The 19,995-nt window shown below is 44.8% G+C and overlaps 1 protein-coding gene across 5 annotated transcripts in view; it reads right to left on the bottom strand.

The window, feature by feature from the left end:
- Positions 1-19,496, bottom strand: part of LOC120947312 (uncharacterized) — a 139,008-nt gene extending 119,512 nt beyond the window's left edge. For 2 of the 5 annotated variants that reach the window (XM_040362530.2, XM_040362526.2), the window contains exon 1: positions 19,213-19,496. The gene's annotated coding sequence lies outside the window, so the exon portion shown is untranslated. The remainder of the gene's footprint in view (positions 1-19,212) is intronic. The other 3 variants (XM_040362528.2, XM_040362527.2, XM_040362529.2) reach the window with 3 other exon arrangements.
- Positions 19,497-19,995: the final 499 nt, after the last annotated feature.

Genomic DNA, 19,995 nt, shown 5'->3' on the forward strand with positions numbered 1-19,995 from the left:
GCCTTGTGTAAAACTTAAAAAAGTAAGTATTTTTTATTCAGGAGGAACGGCTCTACCGTATGCTTAAAGTAGGTATTTATTTTCACAGTCCTTGCCACTAAACTTTGATTCTAACTCACCTATTTTTGACATCGTGTCACAATTTTTAACTCGCATGCAACAATTTTTCAGAGTGCGCATCAATTTTTGTCTCTAAGGCATAAATTTTTAACTGTGAGTCAATGGTGTTATTTACAAAATTTAAAGTATTTTCTCAAACTGTATGACCTACAATTATTGAAAATAAGTTGAGCAGTGAATAATTTCATTCATAGAATTTAAAATAAAACAATTGTTATAAAAACAATGCCTGCACTGCTGCAGCAAGAAATAGTTTCAATAGCTCCAGGACGCCCCTATTTGTTCAATAGTCTGCGATTTCCAGAACTAGCAGGAGTTAGTCTGGGAATACGTATATTTATTCTTAGGTTGTTTGCTAACTACATTTTCCACATCGTTGAAAACAACGATGTTGAGATAGATTTAGTCGTCCTTAAGTGTGCACTACTTTTGTAAATGTAAAGTTTTTTTTTGTTGTAAATATCCACACTAGTAAATAGAAATTAATCTGTACACGCAAATAAATATATAAAAAAAAATGGCTTCATAAATTATAAAATTTCATTTTTTTTCTCAAAAAACAGTCAAATTAAACGGTTTTTGTATTCTTTATGTGATTGAAAATTACAATTGACAAAAATCTGCTCAAATACCTTCAAAATTATAATGTTTCCTACAAGAGTCAAAATTTATGACTTACAAGCAAAAATTTTTGCGATAGAGTCAAAACATACGCACTGTCAAAAATTAATGCCTTACAACCAAAATTAGATGGCAACGACTGTATCTCACTTTTTACTCTTTAAATTGTTATTATACTTTAATTGTGTTATAGATCCTTCTGCATTCGTGGTGTTTTGTGCGTCGGTGTGTTATATTCTGCTTATCCGATTTTTGTGTGAATCCCACACTGGAAACAATCCATAGAGCCGGTGCTGTAACCATTAGAACATTCCTTTACATATTCTATACAATAAGTCTATCTAGTTGGGTCTTTATAGGATTGAACTTATAGGAAACTGGTTTTAGTTTCTTTTTGCTTAAATTTTTACAAATCACAAACCTTCTATCGTTGAGTAAAGCCATCGAAGCATAATTTTTATGGATGACACGCCAAAACATATATGCGAAAAAACTGTGACATACTTGTATTGGATAAAATCATTAGCTTTACTCTGAAAACTTTTTCATATTGTGTTGTGCAGTGAGCTGGTTTCACATGCAGCTATTATATATGTATAGTAAGTAAGACCCTATTTGCATATAATGAAATTGTAAGTGAAAATGAGAAACATTTTACTGAACTATTAAATCATTTTAAGGTAAGCTACTATATTTTGATATAGAGGATGTTGATTTAGAAAATGTTTTAGAAAATATACATCATTAAAGTAAAAAGTTTAACATTTTTCCTTTCGCTGTTGGGGGGTTTCAGTGATGCGTTAAAATGTTCGGTTTATTTATGTTTGTTTTCGTTTTTCTTTCTTGTGTTTTCAATACTACATAAATCAAAACGGAACACTGTACTCAACATACATTATTTATCCTCTGTTCTTTTACTAAGGCTGCAATGAAAAATAAGCACATCTTGGACCTTGCTCAGCAGGAAATCGAAAGAAAACAGTGATTTCACCCACGCCATAGCAACGTCGGTCGCGTCCTATTACGGGTTCGCAAAAATTCTTCTCAATCCCCGAGGTGCGCCCGAGGACAATATTTTGTTTATCACTTTGTTGTGAGCAGCGTCTTGTTTTCTGCCCAGCACGTGCTCATGTGCGTCAGTTCAAACGGGGATGAAGGGGCTGCGAATGGTAGACGGAATTTGAGGGCACTTTTTTCCCTCTCCTCTCTCCTTCTCTCCTTCATTTTGTTTCGGTCCCTGTTGTTGTGACGCATTGGGCCGCATATCCATCTGCGACCACAAACAGGGAGGGCTAGAAGACGAATAGTTGGAAATCCTAAACCTGTTTTCCCAACCACTCGTCGGCACAGGTAACAGGTGTACGGGATTGCATACGCAAAACGCCTGCAGCCCTCGCATCGTAGACAGGATAGAATGTTTCTTCCACAAACGCTCACCTTCCCAGTGCCCCACATCAACCAGGATACAGTTCTGCACTACTTTTGCCAGCTGCACGTAGTAAAGGGCGCCAAATAAGACTCGATCTTTGACGCTTTCGCGTTTCGGTACCCATCCATGACTCAAGTCTGTGTGTGTGTGTGTGTTTGGATGTGTTTCTATCTGCACAAGCTGTACAAGCTGCCTGTCTCTTGCAAGCATCATTTTCCCTACGCCCGATGCACTGCCAGCGACATTCAAATACGCTCCTCGGTACCGACGCAATCGCTTCCAGCCTTTTTGCCAGCAAAGGAGTTCGATGTCCTGCACACCATTCAAGCCACTGCTGCTGAATGTGAACCCTCGAACAGGATAACACGGGATGCGAGATAAATACACTTCTCTTCCGCTCGTTCGCCCAGCGACGCCCGCAAGCCACCAGAGTTCATATTGCTCCAATTATCTGCAGACAACAGACGGAATAAAGCATGTGCTACTAGCTGCAACTTTTGCTCAAGGCCTACAGTCGAGCCCGCTAATATGTACCGGTGGATGCTTGCGAGAGAACACAAGAGGAAGGGGAAAGAAGCAAAAAATAAATACGAACGAGCAAAGGAAACTCCTGACTGGCATCCGGTAAAGCGAAAAGCGTCGGAAGCGAAAAATACTGCCTGAAACGCTAGATGAAGTGGGTGCATGTTGACGGCTCTTGTTTTGTGCTCGAGAGTCATAATTCCACTTGACAATGTAGGCATAGCTCCATTTTCTGGACAAAAGCGGCAGCGGCACCGTGAGCTGTGTATGGAAAACAGTCGACGGAATCGCTGTCTGCTGCAATTGAAAATCACCAGCGCACAGGAAACATTGAGCAACTCCTGGGTGCAGTCAACAAAAAAAGAAGACATTTGTACCCTTTTGTATGCTTCATGAATGTTGAGAAAGGGGCGAACTGTACGATAAAAAAGCTAAAATTTCAATGGTGTAATGATAAGGTCTCGTTATTAAAATGCATAACTTCGTAAGTCACAGGCATGGCTTAGCTAGGCTTGTTTCATTCTAATTAGGAACGTTACATTTTATTTTGTTCAAGTAATGTAACCAACTTAGCTGTGAACTCTGCTCGACTCACAAGTTAGTTAGTGGCACTCTCAAATATTATTTTTATGTTTAACGTGACTTATATAGCTACCAACAGTGCCACAAGTACATTAATAAGTTGGACAGCAAATCGGACGCTTCCTAAGAAAGTCAACGAAAAAACTCCTCACGGTGGCCGAGAGTCCACTAGATGAACTGATTATCTTCCAACGACCCACCACGTCATCTACATCACTTAATTCCCTATCAACGCAATCGTCCCGGCTAATGGAGCACATACACTCTCACACATACAGGCACATGTACAAGTAAACTTTCGACATGCTAGATGACAAATAAGCTTCCTCCACTTGGGCACTGGTCGAAAGCGATCCCAACATACAGGCCTTGAGTTGGATGGACAAGGCTACTCTCACGTTACCGCCACTAAGCTACATGCACACTTCACATCAGAGCGAGCAAAATGTCTCCAGTAATCCTACTTAACAGCCCACCATCGTTTGGTTTCTTCGGGCGTCAGCTCGTATGCGTGTGTAAAAGGTTGAATCGTGGCGACCGTCCCGCTTAGGAAAGCACAGCCAGCACGATAAGCCATACGATTGAAGAAGGAAACAATCGGCACAACGGTTCTTGCGGAAAAAGGATTTTGTATTATTTCCTACCATAAATCGCACGCACATACCCATCGAGCAGGTCGGCTTTACGTTAGATCCGTTGGCTTTCGGATTGACATTCCGGTCTATCTCGGCAGCAATGCTTTAAGTCCAATGTTAAAGTGCCATTTTATGCCTTTACTCACTTCAAGTAACTTCATCCACTATATGCCCTTCGTGACGCAGCACTCGCCCCATCGTCCTGGCCTGTCGGTATTGGTGTACGTGAATTTGTACAATCCCGTCAACGAGAGCATGGACACTCATCGTCACCAATCACCATCAAACACCGTTCTCTCACACGCACACCTGTTGTCATCGATCGCCGATCGATGCCTCGCACACCAACATCCACTGTCTATCACGCACCGGCACACGCATCAACTTCACAGGCTCAAACACTAACATCACCACAATTGGGAGAACACACGCTGAACGACACTACTCATGGTCCTAATTCAACACTCATTGACGGCCCGCTTTTAATTCGCCGCACTTCCAACACCAACTTACAACAGACCACACTTGACCGTTTCTTTCACGAATAGACGAACCTCTGTTAGGTCTGCACAAACACCTACCTGTTATGTTCCTGCTGCTAATGCGCTTCGCACTGCCCGTTCCACTGCCTCTGTTTACTATCAAAACGTGCGGGGACTGCGCACGAAGGTCGATGAGTTTCGCCTGTCGGTGTTGGAATCCAATTTCGATGTAATAGTGCTTACGGAAACCTGGCTCGATCCTAGTCTACCTTCGGCTTTGCTGTTTGACGATAGCTTCCGAGTCTACCGATGCGATCGTAGTGTTGACAACAGTACATGTTCCCGCGGTGGAGGTGTGTTGATTGCGTGCTCTCAGTCTCTGACGTCACGGGAGCACACAACGGTGCATCCATCGCTTGAGCTAGTGTGCGTTATAATACAACTAGGCAATTCCCGACTATTCATCGTAGCTGCATACCTCCCGCCTAGACTTGCCGCAAATGCTGCCACGCTCCGTGAAATCGAAAACTGCATTCGCTCATTATGCTCAACTATGCATCCCGGAGACGGTTTACTCCTGTTAGGAGACTTCAACCAACCTCTCGTCTCCTGGTCAGCCGCTCAGCATGATCCGGATTTGCCATTTCTGCATTATGAGCCACGTACGCGATCGGCTCTCTCCGCTCTGTTTATGGACGAGATGCATCATAGCGGACTCTTCCAGATCAATGGTCATCTTAACACCAGCGGACGCGTCTTAGACCTGGTGTTTGCAAATAATGCTGTTGCTTCTGTTTGCCTTCCGCTTGAACTTTGCCTCACCCCGCTGTTAGCAATTGACACCTATCACCCGGCGCTTGAGTTGGCCATCCCGCTACCACGAGAGGAATCAGCCGTTCCTGCGCTAACATCACGCCTTGACTACGCGCGGACGGACTTTAACAGGCTCCTGCCGATGATCGCCTCGTTCGCGAATGTCTTCGATTGTTCCCATTACGCCACTCTTGACCTCGCTGTGAAAGATTTTGAGCGGTTCATGTTGCAAGCCCTGAATGAATGCACGCCGGTGAAACGACCTAAACGAGGCCCCCCTTGGGGTGACAGAACGCTGCGCAGGCTCAAAACGGCTAAAGCTGCCGCGTATCGCGATTATTTGTTGCGTAGGTGTCCCGCTGCATTGCGCAACTATAACACTGCGCACTCTCTCTATCGGCGCTATAACAGGTTCCGCTACCTGGGGCACGTACGGCGTACGGTTTTGCGCTGCCGCGGCAATTCACGTGTACTGTGGAACTTCGCAAACAATCGTCGGAAATCCTCTGGTTTTCCTAGCTCCGTCAGTTACAACGGGCGCAACGGCAACAATCCGTCTGCTGTATGTGATATTTTTGCCTCGCGCTTTGCCGCCACCTTCCTTCCAGCTGTAACTGATGAGAGGCAGATAGCCGACGCATTATCAAACGTACCGGTGGATGCTATGGCCCCAAACTTGCCGATCATCGATGAGTATTCAGTCTCGAAAGCGATTGACAGGCTGAAATCTTCGTTTGCTCCAGGGCCTGACGGGATCCCGGCTTCCACGCTTAAGCGTTGTGGCACCACCATCGCGCCTATCCTGGCCTCGATTTTTCGCGACTCGCTGCGTTCGGGCATCTATCCTGCCTGCTGGAAAACTTCGTGGCTTGTTCCAGTGCACAAAAAGGGGGACAAATCAAATGCATGTAATTACCGTGGCATTACATCGCTTTGTGCCTGCGCTAAGGTCTTCGAGCTCCTGGTGTACGAACCTCTCCTCGCAGCTGCCTCGAACTACATTAGCACAGCTCAACATGGATTTGTCCCTCAGCGTTCAACCACCACCAACCTGGTTGAGTTCGTTAGCCTCTGCCACAGGACCATCGATGCCGGCTCGCAGATCGACGCAGTCTACACGGACATCAAGGCTGCCTTCGATAGCGTTCCGCACGCCTTGCTGCTCGCAAAGCTCGAAATGCTTGGTCTGCCTGTGCAGCTGCTGGCCTGGATGCGCTCCTATCTTACTGGTCGCACATACTGCGTGAAGATGGGACCCCATACGTCGCGCCGTATCGATGCTTCTTCTGGGGTGCCGCAGGGGAGTAATCTTGGACCGCTGCTGTTTGTCATTTTCCTGAATGACGTAACACGGTTGCTCCCTCCTGACGGCCACCTACTGTATGCAGACGACGCGAAGCTGTTCCTGCCTATCCGCGACCGGTCAGACCAACTCCGCCTTCAAGCCACTCTAAGTGCCTTCCAGTCATGGTGCTCTTTGAATGGTCTTGAATTGTGCGTCGAGAAGTGTGTTGTCGTTACGTTTGCGAGAAAGCGGTGCCCCTTAGTGTATGACTATGCGTTAAATGGATCTACCATTGGTCGCAAAAGCTGTGTCACGGATCTAGGAGTGCTCCTTGACGAAAAGTTGAGCTTCCACGACCAGCTAGAGCACGTTGTCTCTAAGGGTAACCAATTGATCGGCTTACTAAAACAAATAGCACGAGACATCACTGACCCGATTTGCATCAAGACGCTATACTGTGCTTTGGTGCGACCAGTGTTAGAATACGCTTCTGTAGTATGGTGGCCTACAGCTGCTCGTCCCCTAGCTCGTTTAGAGTCGATCCAGCGCAAATTCACGCGGTTCGCTTTGCGCTCCTGGAGTGTCCAACTTGACTATGAGGGACGCTGTGCGTTGCTTGGCATCGAGACGCTGAAGCAGCGGAACTGCAACGCTCAGAGGCTGTTTGTCGCGGGACTTCTTGACAATCGGATCGACTCGCCCGCGCTTCTTTCGAGGCTCAACATGTATGTCCCGCCGAGATCGCTCCGAGCTAGATCGCTACTTGACGTGGAGGAACGCCGCACTCGCTTTGGCTCCTCTGATCCGTTTATTCGTATGTGCCGTGAGTTTAATGTCATTTGTGATCGTCATCAACCTGACATGTCGCGCACCGCATTGTTGAATAGTATTCGTGTCGTGCGACCTTTTACATGTTAATTATGTTACTTAAGACTAAGCGTGACAAATGAATGACCGTAATGTGACTATGTTATAATGAATTAATGTAAATGAATTCGCTTCAAGTGGGCCACTTGCGGTCCGTTGAATTTTAATAAATAAATAACAAATAACAAATAACAAATATTTACTTTTTTGTCTGTTTTCAGGACACATCGCGCAGCTTAAATTTAGACGGCGAATTTGATTGTTTAAATTAATCTCTCTTATACTGAGGTACATGGAACACATATAAAGAAGCATGTAGTATTTTCATCAACCAGTTAACCATTGGTCTTTTGTGTAGTTAAACTAAAGCTACTGTCACGATCGCGTCTGCTCTCAAACAGCTGATCAGCAGTTATCCTGAGCAACCTTCGTTAGCGAACATTACCGTACTTTAACACCATCTGGCGTATTTAGTTATAACTATTCGAGTTACAATCACAGCCTGTTCAGGGTAAACCATCCAAAGTTCTCCAGCGAAGATCTCTTAGATATACCATCGACTTTGTAAGTTTATTAAAATCTCGGCATCTTGTGTAGATTAGTGATGTGCTCTTTGGTGCGCACCCACGACTCCGACTTGACTCCGGCTAATGTTATTCCGATTCTGATTCCGGAAAAATTCGAACCTACTAGTTACACCCAGAGTCGGAGTCGTTCGGAATCGTTCGGAGTCGTTAGAAGTCGTCGGGAGTCAGCAGAGTCGGAGTCGTCTGAAGTCGACAGGAGTGTACTGTGCAAACAGGTCTTTGTTTCGAAGGTCGACTCCAACTCCAACCGATTCTCGGCGACCCCAGACGATTCCAGACGACTCCGGACGACTCCGGACCACTCCGGACGACTCCGGACGACTCCGGACGACTCTGGATGTCTCCTGACAAATACGACTCCTAACGACTCCAAACAACTCCAGACGACTCCGAACGACTCTGGACGACTCCGATTCCGAACGAGTCCAAACGACTCGGGACAAACGACTCCGGATAATGCTGGGCGGACGTACCTTCCGGAGTCGGTTCTAAAATTATCGGAGTCGCATTGCAGTCGACTCCGGATTGTTGCCAACTTTACCCATCACTAGTGTAGATCACAAAAATGTCATTCATGTGTAACTCTCAGACACAGATGTAAAGGGAGTACAATTCAGCCCAGCCGGAACGCAGAGAGCAGGTGCGACCTCAGCACAGGAACAGGCAACACATGCCGCAACAACATCAGGTAGTCGAGCTTCCAGACGTCACCCGGGATGCATCAGCTATCAGTGAGGGTGTCTACTTTTCCATTCAGGGAGGACTTACTTTTCCATTCAGGGAGGACAGGCTAGTCAGTGATTTCAGTTTTAATTGGGTTGTATAGATTTTTTTCTTTTTTTTTTTTCGAATAAAAATCATTTTGCTTTATTTTGCTTCGAACTATTAAAGAGCCAATTTTTAATGTGATACACATACAAGTGAACTGCCATGACGGCATTACAAAATAGCACTTACCAATACAAAAACCACAAGAAACTGTGCCGAATCCGACCGTTGTGCAATCGAAGGCAAAAATTGTGTTGTTGAATTGGACAGAGTAGCTTACACCATCTGACGTGTGAGCAAGTGGTAGACAACGGTGTCTATTCAAAACGACTATTGTTAAAAACAAGTGGACAGTTGTTTATTGGACTGGTAAACCCTGTAAGCCTCCGGTGGACAAACGTATTGTACTATACTTCCCAGGTTGAGAGTCTTTTGGACATGGATAAGTTGATTGGCCTATTTTGAGGTTTCTAGATTCCATCGTCGTAAACATCATTAATTTTACGATGGACAACTACCGCAACACAACCGGTTATATTGTTCTAGTGGTAACTATGTTACATTTTAGATACATTCTGCAGGATTATTCTTTTTAATTCCAACATATTTGTCAAAATATTCTTCTTCGATCTGGCATAACATCCTACGCGGACATGCCGACATGTACAGACTTTCGAAACTTATTCAGTACCACACAACCAGATAGTCTGTCCTTACAGCTACGGAAAGATGATACATATGAGGCTTGAATCCATGACGGGCATGTTATTAAGTTGTACGAATTGACGAACATGGAGAAAAATAATATTTCAAAATACCAAAGAAAAAAGAGGAAAAATGTAGATATTTAAAAATTTTGTAAATTTAGTTTTATTCCTATCTTCTGCAGTTGTGGCGTACAAAGAGATCAAGAGCGCGTATTTCGGGGCTATTTTACCCGATTTTCCAACCGCCATCGAAACCGCTGTTGCTAAAAGACGGCAAAGTAGCCCAACGTTGACATATGTCAGTCGTAGAACCATATAAATTTGCACAATGACGAGAAGTTGTGGAATCTCGCACACGTAAACGCAGTTGTCACAACAAACATACTAATAAAAATAATCGAAACCCCTATCGTTGTCTAAAGCATTGGAATACAGTGCTGGAATATTTCGTTACAAGTAGTAGTTTAATATCAGCGTATAATAAAGCCTCCAAAATGACCATACTTTGATAAAGCCATCGCATTTCACGGTTCATGGCGAAGGTGTTTGCGCTTTAAATCAGAAACTCATTTTATGAAACATGTTATTTGTGGCGCTTCATCCCTCGTGCACACCTCGTCTACAGTATCTTCCAATATCCTTCCTGGCAAACATACCTTTGCCCTCGGAAGGCTATAATACAGTTTCCGTTCGAAGCACCCGTGCAGGCGCTTTCGCACGCAACACACAAATCATATTACCCGAATGGCCCCGCTGGCCGAAGGGCAAAATTAACACATCAATCAACAATTTCCACCCAACCGGTCGGACGGGGTTGGTGAGACCGAACAGCCCGGAACTACCGAATTTTCTCACAAACTTGTCCCGCCGTTTTCAAGCGGTATGCTCTGTGTTTTTTTTATATATTCGTACCTTCCACGGACACGGATCATCTCCACCCATGGATGACCATTTCCACCTTCATTCCACCGCCTCCTCGCAGCGCGAGTTCCTCCCAGTGGTTGTGGAATAAGTAGGCGCGAGCGCGAATACATAATTTGCTGCTCAAGATGGTAAAACTTTCCGAAAACCCCGGTAGCTTGCTCACTCGCAACACATTTGCACGACAGCTGACGCCCCGTGCCTATCTATCGAGTCCCGTCGACCCCTTGGTTAAAGTTTTGCGCCAGCTGTAGCGTCACGCGCGCGGAAACGAAAATTTCCCCCCAGAGAGTGCCAAAACTGACTGGCCGAGGATAGGTGTGCTGGATAACAAGCAGACTGGCAACACCCCCCCCCCCTCCCCTCCCCCCCCCCCACACACACACACACCTAGACACATATTGCTGCCCACTTCTCATTCCGCGTACAATCATTAGCGTCATGGTGAGGTAATGTGTAAAGAAAAAGAACGGCAGGAAGGGAAAAAGGGGATTTGGCAGCTCGTTGCACGCGACCAATGCAAATCTGTGTTCACGTGAGTGCGCGCGTGTTTATGTATAAGTGAGTGACCCGGTTAGGGGGTTGCTCGGTTGGGGGTGAATAATAAAGCAAAGGCATATAATGTTAGGGCGTTTTGAGGAAAACAACAACACAACCGATGGAGGGACCACTGTGTTCGCTGTGTTGTTACCACCTCCGAGAAAACAAAATATCAGCATGGCTTGAAGCAGACAAGCTAGCAAGAAGGAAAACAGATTTCCATTGTCGCACGGTGGTCGATGGGGAAAAGTTGGTAGCCGTACGCACGTGTGCCTATTTTCCACCAAACAGCCCGCAGCTCACACGAAAGTTCAGCCCCTCATTGACGTTTCTGGGACGGCAGCAAAAGTGTGAGCAATCATCGTAGCCTGTGTGAGGAAGGAAAAACAACAAAGTCCGGAAAATCTCGCCTACACCTACACCTCACAACCTGTGGTGCAAACCTGTTAAGCCGGTCGTTTGTCTCGTGACGACAAATTTATTTCCAATTAACAAGCGAGGTTGTAAGGACTTTCTGGGACTCCCTTGCCCACTCAATCGCACCCCCTGGACAAGCAGTAGTTCTTAAGCAGTATTAATGTCCTTCGCAATCAGTGCCGTAAAACAACCCAAATCCGAAAGTCAGACATGGTGCCGTTGTTTCCGGCCAACGGTTCGACAAGTAGCTGGCTGAAGGGGATTGACTCAAACCACCAACAGAGAACATGGCACATGAGTAACGATCCAACCAAACAAAACCCACAAAAAAAACCTCTCCCCAAAGTACTCTGACCGTAGGCTGACCAAACCACCAAACAACAGCACCATTCACACCATCCCCGCCCAAGACCCGAAAAGTTACCCGCAGCTAGGGGATGCTGCCCTGCCATAGGTGCACACCACCGTCGGTAATGGGAACGTGGTAAACTTTTTTAATCGCATTATAACTTTCCATTATCGTTTGAATACATTACAAATGCCGATGGAAAATACCATCGAGCGGCCCCGGGGGTGATCCCGAAGACAGCATCACGACACGGCAGCCGGGGCGACAGATTGTGCCCGGTTGCTCCACCGTTTCTTACGTGCTGTGCCCTTGTTCGGCTCGCTTTAAGCCATCGGTAAACCGCCCAAAATCAGAACGAATGTGTTGAATGCGTCTGGGGCGTCGGTAATGGTACGGCAATGGAATGAGAGCACAGCGCACCAACCTATATGGACCATTGTCCTGACCAACGTCCCTTTCGTTTCGGTTTATGTTGCGGTGTTTTCTGAAAATTCAGCACAGTGAAAGAATACTTTCAGTGTTTTTTTTTTATCCCACTGTTTACGATGATTTCGGTTTAATTTGCATTTGTACCACCGCTACGACATTGTCAGGACACGATGTGGATTTTTCATCTGCAAATCGTTGCTACATCCGGCAGAGGTAAGTGTCGGCTGCTTCGACCTTTAATAGCACAAACATGTACGCGTACAGTTCTGAGTAGAATCATAACACAAACTTACTGTTTAATCAACGCAAACCATAACCAGTGTACTACGGAAACACTCTATTACCCATGCTTCTTTCTCTCTCTCTCTGTTCCTTTCTTTTGCTTACTTTTTACCTAACTACAACACCCTTTTTGTTGCTCATCAAACAAAGTACAGCAGTTTAATGAGCTGAAATGTTTCCTTCCCATTTTTACGACGCAGCTTAATGTCTGACTACAGCTAACTAACTACACTCGACCCCAATTTCTCTTCCTTTCCCGTACCATGACCGACACTCGGAACCGCTCACCCACAGACCAACACTAACGAAACTATTTTAAAACAGCAGTAACATTAGAGAAAGTTTTGCAAATAAATTGCACTGAGTTATCGATAAGAACCCTGCTGGCTGGTACACTGCAGCCCAGCCAGCCACCAGCCGGACAATGTATGAGTGTAGAATTGTGTGAGTGTGCGTCCGTCATTTAATGTCCCTTCGCCATCTTTTGTCACCAGCACGATGATACATTGAAAAACTATTCCGTCCAATTTGTCCGAACGCATCTGCCGGTTGGGCGTTTGGCAGATAGCGAACGAATGTGTTTAATGGCCACTCTAGCGCAAGAACTTTTACCACACCATGTCGTCACGCGGCGTTTGGATTGGGTTTGACTAATAAAGCTAACTTGCCTCAAGATGGCCAGAGTGGTCGAAGAAATTAAATTGTGAAGATGTATGTTTTGTCCTTTCCCTCTTTCTATTTCTCTCTTTTTATTTTATCTGCTATATGAGGCTTGAACCCATGAAGAGCATGTTACTAGGTTCTTACAAAATGGTGGAGAGTGTCAAAAATACATAAAAGCATAAAGCTTTACTTTGTTGATTAACGGCCTTTAAGCAAATCTTGTAACGCTTTTTAATTTAAAAAATATAATGTAAAGCTGAAAGAATTTTAATCCAATTGTTAGTTATTCCAAGTTTCAGCATAATTTATCATTTACTGAATAATTATTATTCATTTATCAATACTGAAAATCATTCATACTTCACAAATTATATGGGTAGTCCTGTCACTTGCTATTATGTCTGCCCAAATAACCTTATCTGTTGATGCTCATAATGAACAAAACAACATGTTTCAACAAGAAAACCTAACTCGCAAACAAATAAGTTAACCTAGCGTGAAAGGACCAACCTTCCAGGCGTGAAGATTACATTTCTCTACAAACACTTCTAACCGATAAATATCCGTAATACCTGTCAAACCCTTACTTCTAACTCCACACTGATGTAAGTTTTCGCTTCCCATCAACACCGGCCTAAAAATAAACAAGGCTACACTAATCGTCCTGCCCATTAGCTGCATTCCAACACCTCCCACGATAGTGCTCGTGCTATATCATTTGTTTATTGGGTTCTTCTCACCTACCCGTTCGTCTCGCCCTTACTCTTGCGCTCCGTGCCTTTTAGGATGAATATTTCATTGGCTTTTTTTCTTCATTTTCTTTTTCGCATACTCAAACACCTCATTCTGCACTCATCTACCTCACGTGAATGTACATCCAGCCAGACATTTCAAAAAAAAAATAATTCCAAAAAGCATCAGTGTTGTGACCGGAGCCGAGAACTGAGAAAATGGAAAACTTTCTCACCCTCAACCAAACCACATCACCGCCATCACAGCCTGGCCAGTACGGCACGGGGCAGCACTAGAGTAGCAGAAGTAACGGTAGTCCATTCCGGAACCGGCAAACCTTTCCTTCCATGCAGGATTAAGGCTCGACCAAACTTCCCGATAAGATTAGTGTATTTATAATTTAGGACGTTCGTTTCGGCTCAGACGTCGGTGCTCACTCTCTCACTCCACACCCTCACAACCCTAGCGCACAGTAAACATACAGCGGCAAGGCATGTTGGTTTTAAGCCATGCCTGGAAACCTGGACCGCTCCGGTTGTTTTGCGACTCTTTGAGGTGTGCCTCTAATGCCAGCTTAGCACAACTTCCATCTTACTCTCGGTTTTCCGAGGGGGCAGTTTCTTATCCACTTCAAGCCAGCGAGTTTCTTTTCGTAACCACTGGCAGCGGCACACATTCTCAGCTAATGGAATAGTTCGTAGAAGGTGAACTTGCCCAAGCGGAAGCTCAAATTATACCAACTTCTGGGTGAAAAGGACGACTGCAAAGCTTGCTCGAGGTAGGCAACTAACTGTACCAAGTTGCTCGACTGTATCATAAACCCATAACTTGATGAAACTCAGCAAGAGCTGTTTATGTGCATATCGTCTACTTAATGCTCAACCGGAGTGCAATTTCCAGCAAAATGCACACTACCGATAAAGTCATCGGTGAAATGAGTCCGTCCCGTGTGTTTGTGAGCCGTATTAAACCAACAAACCGTGCACCAGGAAAACTTCGGGCAGAATGTTTAAACAGTGAACTTGGCAAGCGGAATGAAATCACACTATCAAACTTGCAAAACAATGCAGTGGTGCAATTCATATTATGAATGCAACTTTCGCCAAGCCTCACGGTTTCTAGATAAATAATTTTATTATTTTTGTTCAGGTCCAAGTTGACCCGTATCATTGAATTTTTTTTTTTTACTAAATTTCTTTACTTGATTGTTCTTTATTTTGCTTTTACTTTTTTTTCTTCTTCTTTTTAAAGCACAAACGTTGTCATGCTAGCCTAGCCCTATAAATTTATTACTCATGAATGAGACTTATTAGCACCATGCAGCCGAATAATCTATTTATCAATCATTCATTTTTTTCATTTGTATTGTTTTTTTAATAAGAAAATACAAAAAAGCAATGGCAAGTTAAGGATTATGGTTAGGATTTTGGCCACCAAGATAGATGGAGATTTAGATAAACGATTAACGAATAACGTACCTACAGTGATGGTAATACCATCGTGACATGCACGACTAGCAACATGTGTATGATGTGTTCAAGCCTCAAATAGACCGTGCCCCTGTAGCAATATCCGTATGCATGGTATGAAATATTCTCTTAACTTTTACAAAGAGTAGCGCGTACGTAGCGATCAAAAATTCCATTATATTACTAAATGTGTCAACATTACTTGCCGGTCTGGTGGTACAGTCGTCAACTCGAACGACTTAACAACATGCCCTGGGTTCAAGCCCTGAATAGACCGTGCCCCCATACGTAGGACTGACTATCCTGCTATGGTAACAATAAGTCACTGAAAGCCAAGTCCACTTCAATAGTGGGTACTGGAAGGCCTTGACCGGCAGCGGTTGTTGTGCCAAAAAGAAGACGAAGAAGTCAACATTACTTTAGAATCCTTATAATGTCAAAAGTAATCTCAAGTCAACTCTGTTAATGACTAAAAATTATGAATGTTTACTCAAATTCAAAGTAGAGATTAATTGTTTACAATTACTCAAATTCCAGGCAAAGAAAACATGAATGTTGCTATAGTGAATAGGTTTAAAAAAAACCTATCAAATAAGTCATTCTGATCTGTTTCCCCGGGATATGTTTGACCACTCGTATTGTCTTCACAAAAGATAGCAGCCATAATCAATTTCATGTTAAAAATGTATCAAACAAAGCCCAAAATTGGTCTATCTAGCTGAGTGAAATAACAACTCCAAATCAAATACACCTCCAACTCCAAGTTTGTTACTTTCATTGCACAGTTCTATATTAAGTATTTTCATCAATCAAAATCATTCATTTCTGATGACTGAATTACGCAGAAATTCAACATTACGGCAGTAATACTCGCTATTCATATATACAAGGCGCAAAACTCAACTACATTCAAATTATTTCTTCTTCTACTTGGCGTAACGTCCTACGCGAACATGCTGGCCTACACATGGCTTTTGAGACTTATTCAGTATCGCGTATCCGGATAATCAATCCTTGCTGCTGGGTTGTTAAGTCGTAGGAGTCGACTATACCACGGAAGCGCCACAATAACATAACAGAAACCTATACAGTTGATATGTCCATTTCTATGTAGAAATAGAACCTTGACAAGAGAGAACAAAATAAAAAAAGGAAAAACACAACAAATGTGGCATACAAATCTTTAAACTGTAAACTGTTCTACATACATAGTAACACAAAAAATCCATTTGCCATATATCCATGCTCAAATGTTATCTAAAATTATGAATCATGTTGTCTTCACGCATTGAAACAGAAATATCCGATAAAGCTCTACGTCTTCTCTTCCTAAACAGCTCAAGCCAAGAAACACAACATGATGAATTTTGTCATTTTTTAAAATTATATTACGGATTTACATGTTATGTATAGTTCAATTTACTAATAACTCAAACAAAACATCAATTTAAGACTTAATGTCCGTAATACCATCTGGAGACGGTGGATATTATTTTGCATATAACCCACAAACAACACTGTAGCAACAAATAAAGACATTCTTCAAATGCTATAATCTGTATGCTTTTTGTACGTTGCGCTTTTTTATAATTTCAACACAAGCCACAATAAATAACGCTTAAGCCATTCAGCGAGCTTTGCAAACTCGACAAAATTGCAGTGTGAAATAATTACGTAGCAAGGCTTCAGTAAGTTCAAAAGTGTACTCCGTAACTGCACTAACTTCCCCTCGTACCGGGGCATCCAGTCTTTTTCGCCACGCTTTCAACTGCCTCGACAAAGGACATTTTTAATTGAAGCTGTTAACTACGTTTCTCAAGCGTTTGGTGTTGATGGGGGAAAAAAAACAGCATAGCAGCGGGCAATAAACGTCGGCCACTATGCGCAATACTGCTTCCTCTGGTAATATCATTAATTCGCTACAAAGAGCACAACAGCATTAAGGGATATTTTTCGTAGTAAAATTTCAAAAGAATTGCTGCAGAACACGTAATAAGCTTCCTGGTGCATACACGGTGGGATTTTGTTTGCTGCTTACCTGTTTGTAGAAAGGAGCTGACTTGGACGAGGGATTCGACCGTTCTCTACTCACGCTGGAATGCGTTTCCAGCTTGAGCAGCGATGAGTACCAGCGTGACATGATGTTAATTCCATCGGAATGTATTTTTCCTCTTTTGTTTCGTTTTCCATTAGCTATGAAAGTATCCTTGTGCATTGTCGGACATCAGTGACGACGGCGTACGGCGGGGCACTGGGCAGAAGCACTAGCACTGCGCGCGGGTGCGTTCAGGTACTACACAACACTTCCAATTACGGTGGGCCCACTTTATGGAAACTGTTACAGTAATTACATCCGACGTTTTCTAACTATCTCTCCCGTGTGCTAGCGCTTCTTTAATTTGGCTCAAATGGCACGTCGAGTGGAGGGGAACACGCCCGGATCATTTGCCCGTGCCTTGCCACCACTACCACCACCACGGGAGGGCTTTTTCAGTGAGCTAGCCGTACACACAGGCCACACGCCATGTACTAGCCGTGATGAAGAAAAAAAAAAACACATCCATTATTGCTCCATTTCAGTCTTTTCCACCGCCCGACCATCATGCTGCTTTCGTACTCGTCTGGTAGTGGCGGGAAATACGATACCTGAGCAATGGCAATATCGTTTTATAGTATCCTCTTTTTTTGATGTGCCATGTTGCCACCGCCTTGGACATTCGCAGCGCAGGAGCGGCAGCAGAGGAAACACCTCATAGAACACAACGTGAATCAGGCTTCCCTCGCTCCCCTTTCCTTCTCTCCCTTTCCGACACTAATTCCACTCGCAGCGGGCACGATGCTAAGGCACGCAACGTAACAAAGCGCCCCGCACATTAGGCTAGCACGGCGTGACAACCTAGGGAGTCTTTCAGACACGCGCTTCGCGTGTAGGTTGAGAAGCCAGCCGATAGTATAGTGATGGCAGACGCCGGACCACCACTTTGCAGCCATTCGTCCGATGGAGTGCGCAGGCATTGGCAGCAGTAGAAACGACATGCCATGGCATATAAAAACCACACACAAAAAATAAAAACACACGAACACAAATGTGTGTGTTAAACACGCAATGGAAGTGTGCTGCCGCTAGATGGGAAACGCAGCAGGACACCTACCTACTACACGCTCTACATGCACACAGGTGGAGGATTTTCGGTAGCCTTCATACGGCGGTAGTGTGCGCGTAGGCCGAAAGTGATGCCGGCAATCGAATAAAGTACGTCCGAGACTCCCTTCGTTAATCACGCCTACGGGCACACAAACTAACAAACTATTATTAAACCACTGAGTGCTGAAACCGGTTCGATCGGTGCACAGAACGAGCGGCCGCGTATCCACTACCGCCTGGGGGTACTTAATTTCAATGCCTTTTTCGGGTTCGCTTCGGTAGCGACCGTGCTTTATGTACGCCACGGGATAACTTTGCCTGCATTGCATCCTTCGTCTGCTGTGGCCGCCGCCACACCACAAGCTCGTACACTTGCACGCACAGACACAACGGACACTGTCAAGCATACCCCAAAAAAGTGTGCTGAGATAATTTATGCCTTCAGCTTCCGTTCCATCATCATTCACGATCGACACACACACACAGATCACTGCGCGCTCACAGATACGATGATGATTCTTCGTACTTGCTGCCCATATTTCTTTTTTGTAACGCTGGCCGAACCCTACTTTTGCAGGGCCACTTCGTAATTATTGCCTCGCTATTACTGCTACGCCATAAAGTGATAGCGCGGCGCTCGGTGCGGAATGACGCGGTGTAAATAATTAGCTAGCCTTAATTTTGTTTCATTTTCTGCTTTCCCTTGCTTCCGGTTGGCTCGCATTAAGAATTCCGTCACTCGGAAACATCACCACCACCATCAGCTGCCGCAGTACCACTTCCTTCTATTACAACACACACATATACACATACACACATACACACGGACACACATAGAACAACTCACCAAACACGCACCCGTGCTGATGAACCGATAAGCGGCACTATCCTTCGGCCATGGTGACTGGTTAATGGCACTGGCCACCAAATGCCTTAGACCGCACGCTCGCACACAGGAATAGAAATGCTTCGATACAGACACAAACACACACACACACACACGTACGTACACACACAAACCCTTAAACACTGCACGACCGGGAGTGTATTCGCACAATTCGAACGCAACGAGCGGGCCGTCCTGCGTACGCCACGAAAGATGAACTCCAACTGATGGAAAATGGCGAAAAGGATCCCAAATTGGTTAAAAGCGGGCCGGAAAACTTCGCTCACAGGTGAAAACTCACCTTCTCCCGCCCCGCATCAGTACGGCAACTCCGAGTGAGTGCCTGTGGAGTGCAGGAAAAACGGGAGAGCGCTACTGCTGCTCTCCGAGCGAGCGGAGTGCCGTGAGTGCAACGCTCCGGGAGCGGATTGTTTATATTTGCATCCGCTGGCTTGGATGGCGTGCTCCGTCATTTTTGTTTTCCCCCCAGCAACGACTCACGCGTGAGAGTAAATTCGTTCCCCGTGTATTGGTGGTAGCGGTGTGGTTGTTGTGCGTTGAGGGAAAACACGCACATGCGCCCCTGTACGGTAGGCAATAGCACGCTCACGCCAAACCGGGCGCACATTGGCGAGGAGCCCTAATAGCGAAGCCGTCAGTTTGGCCAGCACACGGGTGGTGTTTTTGTTTTTCCCGACAGCGCGCACCCAACTCGACCAAACAACACAATTTGATCTCACCAAC

The sequence above is a fragment of the Anopheles coluzzii genome, chromosome 2, assembly GCF_943734685.1.
Source record: "Anopheles coluzzii chromosome 2, AcolN3, whole genome shotgun sequence".
Classification (NCBI taxonomy): Eukaryota; Metazoa; Arthropoda; class Insecta; order Diptera; family Culicidae; genus Anopheles; species Anopheles coluzzii.